The sequence below is a fragment of the Lytechinus variegatus genome, chromosome 2, assembly GCF_018143015.1.
Source record: "Lytechinus variegatus isolate NC3 chromosome 2, Lvar_3.0, whole genome shotgun sequence".
Taxonomy (NCBI): Eukaryota; Metazoa; Echinodermata; class Echinoidea; order Temnopleuroida; family Toxopneustidae; genus Lytechinus; species Lytechinus variegatus.
Genome location: NC_054741.1, coordinates 12,416,306 through 12,432,343, shown reverse-complemented (window position 1 = coordinate 12,432,343; position 16,038 = coordinate 12,416,306). Strand labels below are relative to the sequence as shown.

At 36.3% G+C, this 16,038-nt stretch overlaps 1 protein-coding gene across 1 annotated transcript in view; it reads right to left on the bottom strand.

Annotated features, from left to right (window-relative positions):
* The window catches only part of LOC121407344 (deleted in malignant brain tumors 1 protein-like), a 104,816-nt gene extending 89,107 nt beyond the window's left edge, over positions 1-15,709 (bottom strand). Inside the window, exon 1 of the mRNA XM_041598384.1 lies at positions 15,589-15,709. The gene's annotated coding sequence lies outside the window, so the exon portion shown is untranslated. The remainder of the gene's footprint in view (positions 1-15,588) is intronic.
* Positions 15,710-16,038: the final 329 nt, after the last annotated feature.

The following is a 16,038-nucleotide window of genomic DNA, read 5'->3' as shown; positions in this document are numbered from 1 at the left end:
GGAGAGAGGGGGTGGATTAACGAGAATATTGAAAAAGGAGAAAGAGAGAGAGTCGGGTAGAAGAGGACATTGAAAAGAAATGAAAATGGGAGAGAGAGGGGGAGAGTGGGTGGGAAGACATTTAAAAAGGGGACAAGTGAGAATGGGGTGTTTGACACTGATAAAGAAGATATAAGGAGCAGGGAGAGGTAGTGTAGGAAAATTAAATCTAGCACCGAGACCCAACCAACATCTTCACAGCAACCCCTAGATTCCCGTATTCTTCTTTACTTAGACAGGGCACCATCATTCTTGAAGACGAAACGGAAATGAGGATGTTAGAATGAAAATGGGATAGCATAACCTCATGTTCCAAAGCTGTACGAAACACAATTCAACTTGATACTAGCAGGAAATGAGCCTGAAATTAGTTTCATCACATTCACCTACGGGTGAAAAAGAAGGAGGTCAGTACATCTCTGGGTTTTTTTTTTAAGGCAGTTTCTCACGAGAGGTAGTTGAAGTTATTGTAGCCTATACAACAAACAAGGCAAAAGCAATTTTTGTGTCGCACCCACTTATGAAAATCACCAGAATTATTGTGATTTGCGAGGGCACGCAACAGAATTGTATCGAAACTTCATTGTGAAATGACTGGGAAGGAATAACACTTGACATAAGAGCCTTGCACAGAAACTTTAATGTTGACCTGAAAATGACCTTTGACCTTACCCTGTGACCTCCAACTGCAGCACAACATGCAGGTCACCCAAGTCCATCTACAATCCAAGTTTGGTTGTTTATGTCATTAGAATTGTGACGGATGGACGAGGCATGACATTTGGATCCCTAAGTCTCGCCTTCACCTCCGGAGGGAGAGACAAAAAAAAAACATATATAAGTACTCTATGTTGTATCAAATTAAAGATGATCTCAAACCCTTTCTAAAATATAAGATGGAACATTTGGAAATTATGGAATTATGTAATGTGCAGAAATTAAATCCACAAAGACTTTATGAATGCAGAATATAACTATCACATTTGCCCCACATTTTACATTCCATGAAGTGAGAAGAATAGGATTAGGAGAAGTTTTTGGTGAAGTAAACTTAATTTTCCAAAGAAAGAACCATTTCTGCAGCAAGTATCTTTGAATTACCAAATCAATATGAAGACATAATGAAGAAAAGAATTTGTGTTCATATTGTGAATCCATGTACAAATACAAATGCTTACAATCGCAATCGTGATGATAATTTGGACAAAATAACCTACACTGTACACGGCTCGAACAGAAAAAGGACGTGTGAATGTTGTAAAGTGACACGGTGATTGAGCGCTAATTGAATGGGATATTGTATGTCCGCCACCGAAGGAGTGCTTTGAATGATGAAGGAGATACGTCCCATGTGAACGGCCACAGGAGGATCCTAATTGTGTTGGTATGGAAGGCAAGGGCCATCAAGTGGTCCGGGGACTCTGATGCTTCCACATCGGCAAAGGCACTTCAGGAATCGGTTTTCAATTAGATGGAAGTTGATCAAGATGGGAGAGGAATTGAGGGGAGAGGGATCAAGGTGAGGGAATACAGGATGATGGCCAAAGATGTTCCAAAACTCTATATACATGTTTACCTTGTTGTTAGGGTACCTAATATCACTTTTCATACAAACACTAGAAAATCAATGCCAATATGATTTCACATTGACAAAAAAAAAACTATGTGACAATAAAGTACACATCAATGAACCACCAAATGAAGCATTTTACATCAACATGCAATATAAGATATATATAAGATGGGTGGTATGAGAGAAGGCTTCTGATTGGTCAATTGCAATTACGTAATCCGGAATATGGCCACGATCGTGGCATATACCGGCAATTTCTGCACGGTAGCTTGTGTACAAAACCTCATAAGGTGATCCATTGATTACAATTTTGTGTTCCCATCTCATATAACGCATAATACATGCTTATTATCGTTCAATATACAATATCATTCGTATCCATAAATTTCAAATTTCTCTTGTGTGTTTATATTTCATCTCGGACTACGGCCTCGTTGAAATATAAACGCACGCGAGAAATTTGAAATCTATGGACACTCACATTATGGTATATTGAACTCAACAGCGTGCACTATATGTATAATGTTAGTCCATTATACCCTTGTATGTTATAACAATTCAACACCCCAAACCTTGACATAACACTTATTGTTACTTCAACACTGCTAGAGCTGTACATGTATGTTTGAACTCCATGGTGTCCATTAAACACCTTAAAAACAGGTTACACTCGTCTCACAGTGTTTAGTTCAATATCCATGTATGGTATTACAGCTCAACACCATCAAGCCTTATCATAACACTTTTTGTTATTTCAACACTGTTGGAGCTAATGTTTGAACTCCAAGGTATCTATTAAACACCTTCAAAACACAGGTTACAGAATGCTTATAGTATGATGTTAGTTCAATACCCACGTATGTTATTACAACAGTTCAACACCCTCCAGTGTTATCATAACACCTTTTGTTTTTTTCAACACTGTTTGATGTATACATATATGTTTCAACTCCAGGGTGTACATATCAAACACCCAAGGTCTTCTCAGAACAGTTTTGTTCCTTCATACATTTTGAACTGACATTGTGATACTGTCACCTTCACCACAGGAGACTGTTTATTACTCACAGATAATCAAGATTAAAGGATTTTTTTATTTTGTCTCATTCTGATGAAATTGAGATAGAACACGTATGATGTCTTGTCAATCTCTTCTTACCAGCACAGACCCTAATGTAGTAACTTAACTCTCAATTCTAATTTATCATAAAAGCTTGAATTAAGTAAAATACTTTGGGGGATGTTATAATAAATGGCTCAGCCATTTAAACTGAGAGATACCTAAATGAAGACTATCAACTTTTAAAAAGTCCAGATCAATGTAAAATGTCAGAAAAAGTACCTAGAAGGAAAAAAGACTTAACGATAGTAATAAGAAACAACATATTCAAAAATAAATATGAACAAACCTTTAAACTAAAATTAAGTTCTAGCATATTTTCAGAAGTTTCATGGTGTCCGGTAACAAATCCAACCTGAATTGAGAAAACAAAGTATGATAAACATCAGCAATATTAGTCTTAAGAATTAATTTTAAAATCTCTATTGTTTTAAATTCAAATCATTAAGCTTTGTATTTAAATCTACAATGTCTAAATCTTAATCTAATATCTGGCTGGTCACTATTCGATCACACACAGTTGATCAGGATGTATTATAAATCCTTGGAATTTCTTCCAGAAAAATAGTTTCCTAAAACAATTTCATTATCAACTTCATTATTTTCTATTTCCTCTAACATTCACCACCACTACCACTACCACATCACTTTCATATTTCCCAAAATACTAGCATATTAAATTCATAGCCTAAAACTTTCAATCATCCCAGGATGCATAAACTTCAACCTCATTTTGTACACCAATATTCCATCTTTAATCCTCTAGAAAACACTTCTGTATAAGAAAGAAAAAGGAAGGTAAAAGTTACTCAAGGAACCTAAGACCAAATGACATCCGACCCGCACTGCAAACACCATCACGTCGCTAAAGTACGACAATATTTCTCCCCGCCTCATACCTCAGATTGCCTTTCATGTTGAACACGTGTCGGTAGTTTTAGCGTTTCTGACACAGCATGTAACTAATATTGGGAAATGTATTGAAACCTGGGCAGGTGTAACGGAAAAGACGCTTACTGTTCTAGTCAGTATGCTCTGCCATGAAGCCTAGTGAAGCACCTCAAAAGAATTCTATGATAGAAATTTTATGGAAATTCTATCACATGTTTGAAACTGTAACCAACAAAATGTCCCTGCAAGCTATCTCTTTTCTTTGATAATTCTCTTATACCCAGACATCACGGTTTTGTAAATGAATTATGACTGCTCTTTGTGCTTCAGGAAGTTTTTACTGAGAAACTTGATGAAAATTTCATCAGTTAACAAACCTCATTCAGTTAGGGCCAGAGCTGTCACATAGTGCTCAATAATGACACTATAGGTGTTTTCAGACCAACCTCCCCCTGATAATACCATGGAGTCTTCATAAAGATTTAAATGTGACTTAGAGTCACGTTGAAAGCACTTAGGCCCGAATTCACAAAGGTGGTTTTGAAAACCCACGTTGAGTCCATGGTTTATGCAGATTTTTCATACACGCGCCCGATACGCGCTAAATTAAGCGTAATCTATATAGGAAATCTGCATAAAACCATGGACTCAACCTTGGGTTTTCAAAACCACCTTTTTGAATTCGGGCCTTAATGTCTGAGATAAGAGTCTGTACATTTAAATGCTTTTTAATGTAAGTGAAAAGGAATTTCGCATTTTTCAATGATTTTACTGCAACTCATGTAGGATTGTGACTTCAAAGCCATCTGTTTACTCATTTCATACATGTTTTATTTTAGTACAAATCAATTTTATATCACAAAAAAAGATATCTCCAAATTATCCAAGCCTCACATGCAACATAAATACCCTATTTTTTAAAATCATTATTAGTACATTAACTATAGACAAGTTTTATCCGTACTTTGATGATTGTCCAGGAAATGTATTCTCAATCAACTCTTGAAAGAAAATAAATCAATATTGCCTGCAAGGATGAGTGAAAGCCAAAGCTTATGAATGGAGATCATGATTTAAACATGGAGTTTTACCGAATAGATTTCAGCCAAACTGAGAGTACTGAGAAATTAACTTCTTGTCTATTTACTTTACATGTGAGGTTTTTTAATGGCCATAAATTTGAAAGGAAATCCAATTTCCTCTCCAAATGTCTGGCCCCAAGCCCCCAAATATTATTTGATAAATGACTCAAGTTAAAAACTGTCGAGACTGACTAGTCTTAGAGAAGGCATTGTACAAACAAGCAATGGCATGGCTCCCATTTTCTCTGATTTGCTTCACCAAAAGACCTCGCCAGCCAGTTCAATACAATCGTCTTCACAGAATAAATCACCGGTTTGGGCTAAAACCGAATGAATCCGTGAGGAAGAGGGGGAAATGCGGAAACATCGCGACCATAAATCATGGAGGATTTGTTCGGTTTCTGTACCGTCTACAAGTTTGACTTCGATTCTCCTTTCTGGAACGATATATCACTGAATTATGTCAGATATGGATCGCAAATCTCCTCTTCCATCTGGGTATAAGTTGTGGTAACGATACATGATAGCAATGGTACACTTCACATTGCACCAACCCCATTCAGACAGGAGCAATGTCATACAATGCTGTATAACGCAATATAAAAATGTATGAAATGGTCAATTCAAATGTTGAAGCTTACCAATCTTCATCTAAGATAACCAGTCTCTTTTCAGAGATTAAACAGACAACCTTACTCAGATAGATTTCATGATTAGAATTGAGAAGAATAAAAGGAAACTCATAATTTATTCATATTTCTTAATTCAAATGAAGCTCAATTTCGCTTTTATTTGCACATATTGCTTCTTATGAAGTAATTATGATGAATTGTAATAGCCTCAACAGGGGGTCGCCTTCAAAAATTATGTACGACATTGTGTACATCTATCAATGCTTTTAATGATGAAAATACATTCAGAGATGCATTCCTGCCTAGAAGCAGATCAGATAGAATCAAAGGAATAACGAAGTAAAAAATGGGCTAGACATGACATTTGGGACAAAAGCTGCGAGTGAGTGATATTTTGATCTGATTAATCGAGAAATATAATTTTGTGATAGATTTTGAAATAATCTTCAGAAAAGAATACCTTTCACCCTTCTCTCTTTCTTTTTAATTCTTTTTCTTTTTTTCTTCTTCGTGATTCTTTCAGGGGTCCATGGTACCCGAATCTCCAACCTGTATGTCAATGGGTAGAATCTGAATGCCCATTTTTGAACAATAGAAACAGTCCTAGTATCCAACAGATTAAGAAACTTGGAACCGACTTCACTTACAAACATGTATAAGTGCTCTATATGAAGCAATGCCTCATATTCATTTCTATTATCTTTTCCACAAATCCACAGCACTGTTCATTCTAGCTTTTATGACTGGTCAATGCATTATAATTAACTCATTTTATTTGAACTAGTTAATAATAATATACGAAATATATCTGAGCTGTTATCATCATGTAAAATGTCGCATTCATACTCTGATGAATAACTTTTTTTTTAAAATTTCATTATGAATTTTCATTTAGATTTATCAATAAATGCAGAAACACATGCTAAAACATCAAAAATCAAAACTGATGATATAAAAAGTAACTGCAGCAAGGTATTCACCCCATCAGTCCAAAACAACTCCACAGGTTGATCATGGTTGAAGATTAGATTTCTGTGGCAATCACACAATTTTTTTTGATCGCGATTAAAATAAGATGTATATAATGTTGAAACAGTACAAATAAATGAAAATTCTCTATAATACAATAATACTTTCCACTTGAAAACCGCAATTCTAGGGTAAAGGATTTCTCTTAAATGCAATGGGATATAGAGATATGTGTTACATGATATGTACTCAGTATCAATTTCAGTTTTTTGCAGAAAAGAACTAATGACATTCTTAAAACCGCAACAGGATTTTTAATTGGACAATTGTGACATGTTTTTGACATGAGGATGAACAAAATATTCAATATAATTTTATAACTGCATGCTTAATGTTGAATGCAGGCATGGAGGCTAGCACTGATGCCAATTTTGCTTTTGGAGGGTAAACTTGAAACCTTGCTTTTAAGTGACTGTTGAATGGTAGTTACCATGGTAACAAATCTGGAAAGCAAACACAACTGAATTTAACTATGAGAAAGTTAACTGATACTCTTATTAGTGGGAGAACCAAATGCAGATCATTTATTAGATTTTTAAATTTCAGTTTATCTCTTATTTGTCAAATGTTAATGAACAAAAAAAAATGTCACACACTAACAAAAGGTGATACAGTTCACCAGTGAAAGATAAAAGATGAGTGTGTTGTTATTATGCTCTCGAGGGTTCATTTATGACAAAGAATCTTAGGAAGCATGATATATTGAGGGCTTGTGAAACAAATAATAGACAAGTAAGGAGAATGATCTCAATAAGGACTGAACTACATTACATGATTGAAATGGCATGAAAATGGAGTAATGAATGGATGTTCAAATCACCATGCAAATCATAATATTGATGGAGTCTCCTTTTCATTAAGAATTGCAGACGGGCGGGGGAAGGGGTGAGAGAGGTGAACCATGGGTATTAAGGTAAGGGAGAGATTCTGTGTGAAATGCCGACACATTGGCGGTGTCTGCCTACAGGGGTGGTGGGAAATGAACTTGCCGATAGCACAACACGGTCTGAATCGGCCGCTGTAAGGGAGAGGGGGAGAGTGATATTGGTGTTTGGGGAAGGTTCCCACTGTAGGTCGAAGGTTATGACAAATCGCACAATGAGCACGCATGACACTATCTAATATAGAGCCTGAAAAGAATACACCTAGGTGATTTGAAACACAGCATACAGAAAACATATGTAATGGAATGCAGAGGTATGTCATGTGTTATAAAGGAAACCAAAAACCAAGGTGAGAATGAATCTGAGAAAAAAAGTAAAATAAAGAGAAAAGGAGAGTTTTATCAAAATTGGTTGTAAAATAAGAGAGTTATGGAAGATTGTACCTTCTACATGTAGGGTTGAAGCATACATGCTTCAAAATGACAGATTTTTGGACAATTTCTGTTTTGTACACAAATTTTTAAATTTTCCCCATTATCTTTCAAATTACATCTTGAGCACACATGTTTACAGTATGTTTTGAGAAAATATAATTCACACCACATACATGTATGACACGGTCGGGCAATGATTAGAAAACATATAAAATAAAATCTGAAAATATTGGAACAAAACTAATAGATTATAAAACAAAATCAGCAATTATATAGCATGTTTGCCAAGTTGAGAATCATGATAGAAAGTGTTGCAAGACGCTTCAAACTAAATAACTCTTATCACCGATTTTGATGAAACTTTAAAAGTTTGAAAATGGTGCCTCTCATTTTACCCTTTCCAATAAGATTATTTTCCCCAGGGTTTTGTTTCTTTTAAGGAAAAATGCATTAAGGAATCTCTTGATTAAGGTATTTTATGATTTGGGTTTGTGCAATTTGAAAAGAGGTTGTACATGATTGTATATATGATAATACATCAAAGTTGTAACAGTGGGAACATTCTTTTACTGCTTATACTAGGTCTACTTCACTAACGGGTGGCCTAGAGTAAAGGGAGACATCGGCCCTCGGTCTTGACATGTCTCACTGCCCTGCAAGTATGCAGGAAAGGCAGTAAAGAGTGAAAAAAGAGAAGACTTGGAGTGTTTTTCTGACACTATAATTATGCCGTGTCAGGATGCTTGATAAGCGATCGTGAATCGTGCAAAATATATTAAAAGCGCCAGCCTGAGATTAATGAACTTGGAGTGCCGATTCAAGGGCTTGAATAGCATGTGTGCAAAGGCAGCGCGCTGAGAAACGACCTCGTCTAAATGGGACATTAACCACTCCAGCGTACTAAAGGTAGATCCTTTACTCCCTACTAAAGTGCGCTTTTAGGGACTGGCGTACGCACGCCCTAGCGATTTATTGGTAAGAAACATTATATACGAGCTGAGATTTGAGATCTTGTTTTCAATGATTTAATTAAGATCAATCAAGGAGAAATATTACCTCCGCTGCCCATCCACACAAGACCACAAATTCGTCTCCTTTGCATTCACTTTAGGTGTGTAAATAACCTGGAAAAGAGGAATCTCGCACAACTTAACCACACAAGTAGTCATTACGGATGCAAATGCATTGTTTTAACACTGCATAGCCCCCTCTGGCCATTACATGCATTTGCATTTGTGGAAGTGGACGAGGAAAGGTGAGAGAGAACTCTTCACTTTGTGACCTCAATACATATCAATGCATATCAATGCATTGTTTGGCCGGAGATGGAGAGGTTTCCTGTAAATAGTGTCCGTGGAATCAATCACCTTCGCTGGAGATGTCCACTGCTCATGTCAAATTCGATGCAGTCGATTCTCAGTCCATTAACACTCATACTTGATTTGAACTTGACTATCATAGATCAGTTACCACAGGAGTTTAAAGAAATTGGGCTTTTGTAGACACAACAGCATACCATCATCTTATAGAGAAACACTTACTATTACAGGCTTTTCACTTGAGCTTATAGTAATGGTAATCAAAACTAACAAAAACAAGTTGCAATTTGAAATTTTTGATGAAATGCACTAAACTAAATAAAACAAGCAGACAAGATTTGTTATTCTTATCTTGTGATTAACTATAATGCATTGATTTACCTAGGGCAATATTACTCGCTAATGCTGATGCAAGAAAAACAAAACAGAGCTAACATGGCATTTGAACGTTGCAACTAAAATTCAAAGGGGAAGTTTTTCAAACTTAGTCAATCCTCTTGTGAGCTGATTATTTCAAATATTACACAGGGAAACCCCAAATCAATGTAATATTCCAGGGTAATCTTGTTTACAGATAAAGATTAAACAGATTTTGTAAGATGACACAAACTAATTACAGTCATGATAATAACAGCATATTTACCCAGGGTAGCCACTTTAGTCAAAGTGAAAACGGTTCTCCTAGTGAGTCCTACTACCAGTAAAAGAACTTTTAACAGGAATCATGTTAGAAATACAGAATGTTGACAATAGATTAGATATTTGGGGGAAAAAAATAAGAGAAAGAAAAACTTACATTGAAAGCAAAAAATATTCGGGAAAAGAAAAAAATTAAAAACGCCTTCTTTCACATCTACTTTAGATCACGTTTCAAAACAAAGAGGCTTACAATGGATACCCCTGATTGGTTCCTGGTCAGTGATTCAACTTAAATACTCATGTTACGTTGATTGTGATTGGTCAATGTCAGGTAGCTATTGATCATCCACCTATACATTACAGTTCCTCCTGAGAAACAGCATTTCCTGACATTGAAAAAACATGAGACAGCAAGGAAATATGAATTTAAGCAAGGAAGGAAAAGAAAGAAAAAAAAAAACGAGCACAGAGAGGACAAAATGAAGAAAAAAAGACAGACAAGACAGTAAGAAAGCCAGAGAGAAAAAAATAAAGATAAAAAAGAAAGAACCCCATTGTGGGGTATCAGGTAATAAAATAAAAGAGATGAATTTTATTAAATATGAAATATTCCAATTTTCTCCTCATGGTTATGTGAAAGAAGTTACCGGTAATTTTTCCCTGAATATGAGGAATTACCGATTGAACATTTTATGGTTCAGTCATGTTCGTCATTGTTAAATTTGTAAAAATCTAAACATTGCATAATTAAAAAAAAAAAAGGTGAGGGACATCATCAACTCTCTTACATGTCACTGACTTGTGCATATAACTATTTTGTGAAAAATAAGCAAAACTTTAAAATGTCAACTTTCTAATGTTACATCCATTTTTGATGAAATTATCAAAATTATTCTTGTTGAATTTTTCTATATTGATTCAAATCAACATTTTTCTGGGGTGAACTTTAAGTCTCATCATGGTGTTTTAAAAATTGAAAGTTTCTTTCCGCTATCTAGAACAACTCATGAAGCACAGCGACGTGGCCTTTTGCAACTTTTTCAAAATCTTCTACCAATATGGTAAAGCAAATATCGTTCACTACCAACCAACTCACACGCACTGGCAATGAACGATAGAGAAGTGCCCATCGTGATTGGTCAATTGTTATAATTTCTCTCTCCAGTGCAGTATGATGAATATTCATGAATTTGCCCTGTCGACACCAGACAGCTTTGTGAGAGTGTAATCTACATCAGGGGGTTATTTCATACCTTCATAAAAGTTGTCAGCACTGACTAAATGGTCAGTGCCCACTGTATTTCAGTGAAATCCTTGGTTTTGAATGGCCGAGAGGCACTGGCATCTGACCGTTACCATAGTAACTGTCAGAGGATGTCAACTTGTCAGTGCCCTCTGTAAAACATGCAATGGTGAAAAACACATTTATGTCCCTGGAGCCATGTCATAAGCCTAGCCTACTTTAATGCATGCATCCCTTTTACTGGCTGCAACTGTTTACCATTCCATGGAAGAGATTAGAGGCATTAGCAAAGTCAGAGCTAATTTACACTGAAGAAAACACTGTGCATTGATGGAAGACAGAATTGACTGTTAGGCACCATTGCATCCTGGGTACACAATATGAGATGCACTGATTGGAGTAGAGCTTAGTAACAAATAACAAATCCAGGGGTTTTATTCTTTTGTGTGTGTGTACATAAAGATAAAGATAAGTTCTGACCCAGAAGTTTGAGAGGCCATATTCTGAAATCTAGTTTAACCTAGCCTACGTGCTTAAATTGTGGGAATCCATGCTGTTTAAAATGTTCATTTCTCGTCTTTTCTGTACTCTTTCCTTCTGCTTAAATGGTGAAGAAAACTCATTTTACTTAATAATCACAGGGAGTTATGAATTATTTGAATGTCAGAAGAGGTGATAAATCAAACCTCTACTGTTAGAGATTCATATTACAATTAGCTAATCATACAAGTAGTTAAACCAAAACTTTAGACTGTTTGAATTTAACCTGATTTTAGACCATTGGTCTTATATAGAGTCCGTTTTATCACCTTGATAGTAAGCGTAATAATTGCTCTGATATAAAACACACACATTATGCTACTCTACAAAAACCTATCCTCCAACACATCAACCCTTACCAAAAAACAGAGTTAACAAAAACAACTTTCATAACCCTTAACCTAAATCTTGAATAAATTAAAGGCAACAGCAAATTTTGCAGGGTCAAATGTCCATGCACCTTCTCTTAACCTAATATACATTCCATAGTTAGGTCCCTTTATCTTCTCTCTATAGGTGGTTTCAAACCGCCTCGATCACAGAATCCCCGTTAAATTACGAGAACTTTTTAAGGCTAAAAAATACCTGTTAATTATTCCTGCATTCACACCGCCCCGAAACACATCCTTCAGGATAAGTTCCCGAAGTTACGAGCATGCGCAGTATGGTCTGATAAGCAGGCAAGGCGCGAGATTCAAAATCACTAGCCCAGCAGCCACCCACGCCGCCGCGCCCAACGACACGCTGGGCTAAAAGTTCCCGTAATTTGCTTTCACATCGCCAAAATACCTGCGACCTTGGAAAAATCCCCACGAAAGTTCTCGTAATTTTGCCAAGTACCTACTATTTAGCGGGTATTTTCTTTCGGGGAAATTACACGTAGTTTGCTTTCACATTACCAAAATACCTGGTATTTTCTGATCGGGGTAAATTTCCCGATCAGAGAATACCTGGAACTGGCGAACTTTGAGGCGGTCTGAAACCACCTAATCTGTCTGTCTGTCTCTCCCACGAGCGTACCTACAGGGGGGGGCAGTCTGCCCCCCCCCCCCCCCCCCCGATGAGTCACAACCCATGCAAAAGACGTATCCCTGCTCTCCTGATGAGCTTGAGCTTTTTTTTGGTTGTCAAATTTTTTGGCGGACGGTTTTGCCCCCCTCTGGAAAATCCTAGGTACGCCACTAGTCAGCTCGGTGTAAAAATGGCAGAGGTAAAAATGGCAAAGGTAAAAATGGCAAAGGTAAAAATGGCAGAGGCAATAATGGCAGAGGTAAAAATGGCAGAGGTAAAAATGGCAGAGGTAATAATGGCAGAGGTAAAAATGGCAGAGGTAAAAATGGCAGAGGTAAAAATGGCAGAGGTAATAATGGCAGAGGTAAAAATGGCAGAGGTAAAAATGGCAAAGGTAAAAAATTAATGGCAGAGGTAAAAATGGCAGAGGTCATAGTGGTATAGGTAAAAAGAGTCTTCAAACCCCATGAAAAAAAAATCAAAAAGCCCCGCATGTAAGCCATACATAGATTAACAAAGAAAGGTTCTAAGAAAATAAAAATAATGGAAAGGGTGACATTCTTAAAATCATAGATAGATCGTCTGCACCAAATTTATAATCTTTTGGCTAGAATATCTTATTTTTTTTCTGGACTCTCATGGACGGCCTTCTCATGTCAAATCGCTGTATTAGTATTCAAATTTGAAGCACACTCTTGATCGCAATTGTATTTAATTCATTACAGGGGAAGTTCAACCTCGGTTAAAAGTCATTGTAGAATAGCAGAAAAAAATAAAATGATAATGGTGAGGGTTTTAGGAAATCAATCAAAGATTTAAAAAGCTATACTTTTATATTTCAATGGTGACGTCATTTGCGAGCAGCTTTCCCATATTTGGTGTATAGAAAATGTTAATGAAATGTAATTTTCTAGAAAAATCCAAATGTTTTTTTTATCTTCAGTATATATCAAGAGACAAATCATTTCACTGACGCTCCTGAAATATTTTTAAAGCAATTATGAACCATTTTTTAGTGCATAAAATGTCATGGGGCAGCTTCCCATATGACGTCAAACCCTTTGGGAACCTGGCATCCACTTGGACTAGCTGCATTGAGGTATTGCTCTATAAAGACTGAACAATAATTGTATCATTTACATTTAACGTATCACATTAATCAGGGGCACATCCAGGATTTTCCAGGGGGGGGCACATTTTCCTGAAAAATGACATGCAAAAAAGTTTTCCGCCTACTAACTCGTAAACAAAATAAATAGCAAGCAGAAAAGGGTCTCGCTTTAAAAAGGGGGCACACTTGAGTTAGCATATTTGCTAAGATTTTAATTGTACCTCTCAAGGGGGGGGGGCACGGGCCAGCTGTGCCCCATGGATCCGCCAGTGACATCACTGGCGGATCTATTCATCATGATCCATCATGATATGGAAATAAAAAAAATATTTTAATTACAGAATGTTCAGTTATTTTTTTTTGTCCAGTTTAAATTGGTGTTTACATTTTAAAAATCGTTGGGTTTGTATGTAAAGCGTTGTTCTGCTTACGAGCTTAAGATCCTTTCATCATGCAGTCACTAATTGAAATCATTTTGGCAAGAAAATGCTTGAGTTTAGTCATATAAATGACAGAGTGTAGATCTTAAATGACGAAAAACAACATAATATTTAATCAGTTTTTATAGCCCATTTCGTCGACAAGAGTCCGGTCATGGATGATAATCATAATGTAGCCTATCTTTATCATCTTTATCTCTGCCATTTTTACCTCTGCCAATTTTACCTCTGCCATTTTTACCTCTGCCATTTTTACCTCTGCCATTTTTACCTTTGCCATTTTTACCTCTGCCATTATTACCTCTGCCATTATTACCTCTGCCTTTTTTCCTTTGCCATTATTACCTCTGCCATTATTACCTCTGCCATTTTTACCTGGCACCCACTAGTCTCTCCCCAGTGCACAACCACCATATTACTTGTGCTCTAATTGTAACAGAATCAACCTTCTCCACAAATTAAGGCTCATTTCTCACTTGACCTGCTATATCTATGCCACAAATATATCACTTTACTTACTCATTCACGACCATATCAAAGACTATAACCTCCTGCAACACCTCTTTGCATATAAATTATCCTGATTTAATTAATGAGAGCCGTTTGATTGCTGATAAACAACTGGTCAGTCATTCAGATATAATTTTCATTCTTTTCTAGCAACGCTTTCAGAAGTGATGAATGTGCGATTGCGCAGTCCATTAACGGTTTGCTATAAAGGGAACCCACGAATCTACCCAAAGTGCGATGAAACACCAAGGCCAATTAGCCAACGGAGAGGCCAAATTTGGTTGAATACTGACCAATATTAATCGTAAATGGTCCCCGTGGAACCAATTAGAATGAATTCAAGAATGAATCTTGGCCTGTCAGAGCTGATTTGTCACACTGGACAGTGACTATTCAGGAGAATGAGAAAAGAAGAAATAATGACCCAATTAATAGGTTTCTGCTGAAATCTCATGACCAAAACCTGTTGACAATATACTATATCAAAGAAGAATTTAATATTATAGGCCTCCTCCTCAAATATGAAATCATTTAACCCCAAATTTTGACACCATCAATAAGGTATATCACAGAATTAGGTCGCATGCACTTTTGCAGACTTAAAAAAAACACATTTAAAAAGACGAAAAATGTTCAAATATTGCATGACATTTGCTCTGCTATAAATTTTACCCATTAATCAAATGACTAACTTCAACCCCGGATTTAGCACGATACCCTATATATACCTACCTGAAATCTAACACAGAACCCTAAGAAATAAAGCCTGTAGTAGTTGTTGCAGGAACAAACATTGTTGCACCTGTATAACTATACCTAACCTCCCTCTCCAATCTATCAATATCTTGCAGGTGAGAGAGGAAACTGACAGAAAAAAGGAAACATTAAGTTATCTCATAGTATTAAAACCTTCCAGCCTATTGTTAAAAGAATTATCAAATGCTCATATTTCATGTACAGTGACTGCTCAGTTCCTTTTATATGCAATGGATTTAAAGAACTATTCTCAGACAGTCTCGATTATCTTGACAGTAAAAAAATGTCAAAGATTACAATTTTCACAGAAACACTAACATTTTTATGATACTTACCAATATCCTTGGCTTGTTAGGGCTACCAGCATAAGGCACAGTTCAAAGGAATCAGCTTTATTGAACACTTAAGATGAGAGTGCTTGATCCAGGAGGTGTTTCTGGCAGTTTGATGAATGCATTGATTCTATATTAAGCAAGAACAGATGAAAAATGAATAAGATTAGAAAAATGAATAAACGCAGCTCCATTTAATCATCCTTAACCAATGACAGACATCCATAATCACAACCACTTCAGTATTTTACAGAGAACAGAAAGCATTTTAAAACAGAGGCTAGGGCCTGTCTCAAAGGTATTGTTTACTTTTGTGAGCAGCCGATTTAAGAAATTATGAAGCATTTAATAATTATTTTCGGACGCAATTTTTTCTGGGCTTCATTTTTGTAACATATCACAGACACAGGTGACAAGTGTGACCTTCTAGCTCAGATTTTTTAAAAGTCAAAC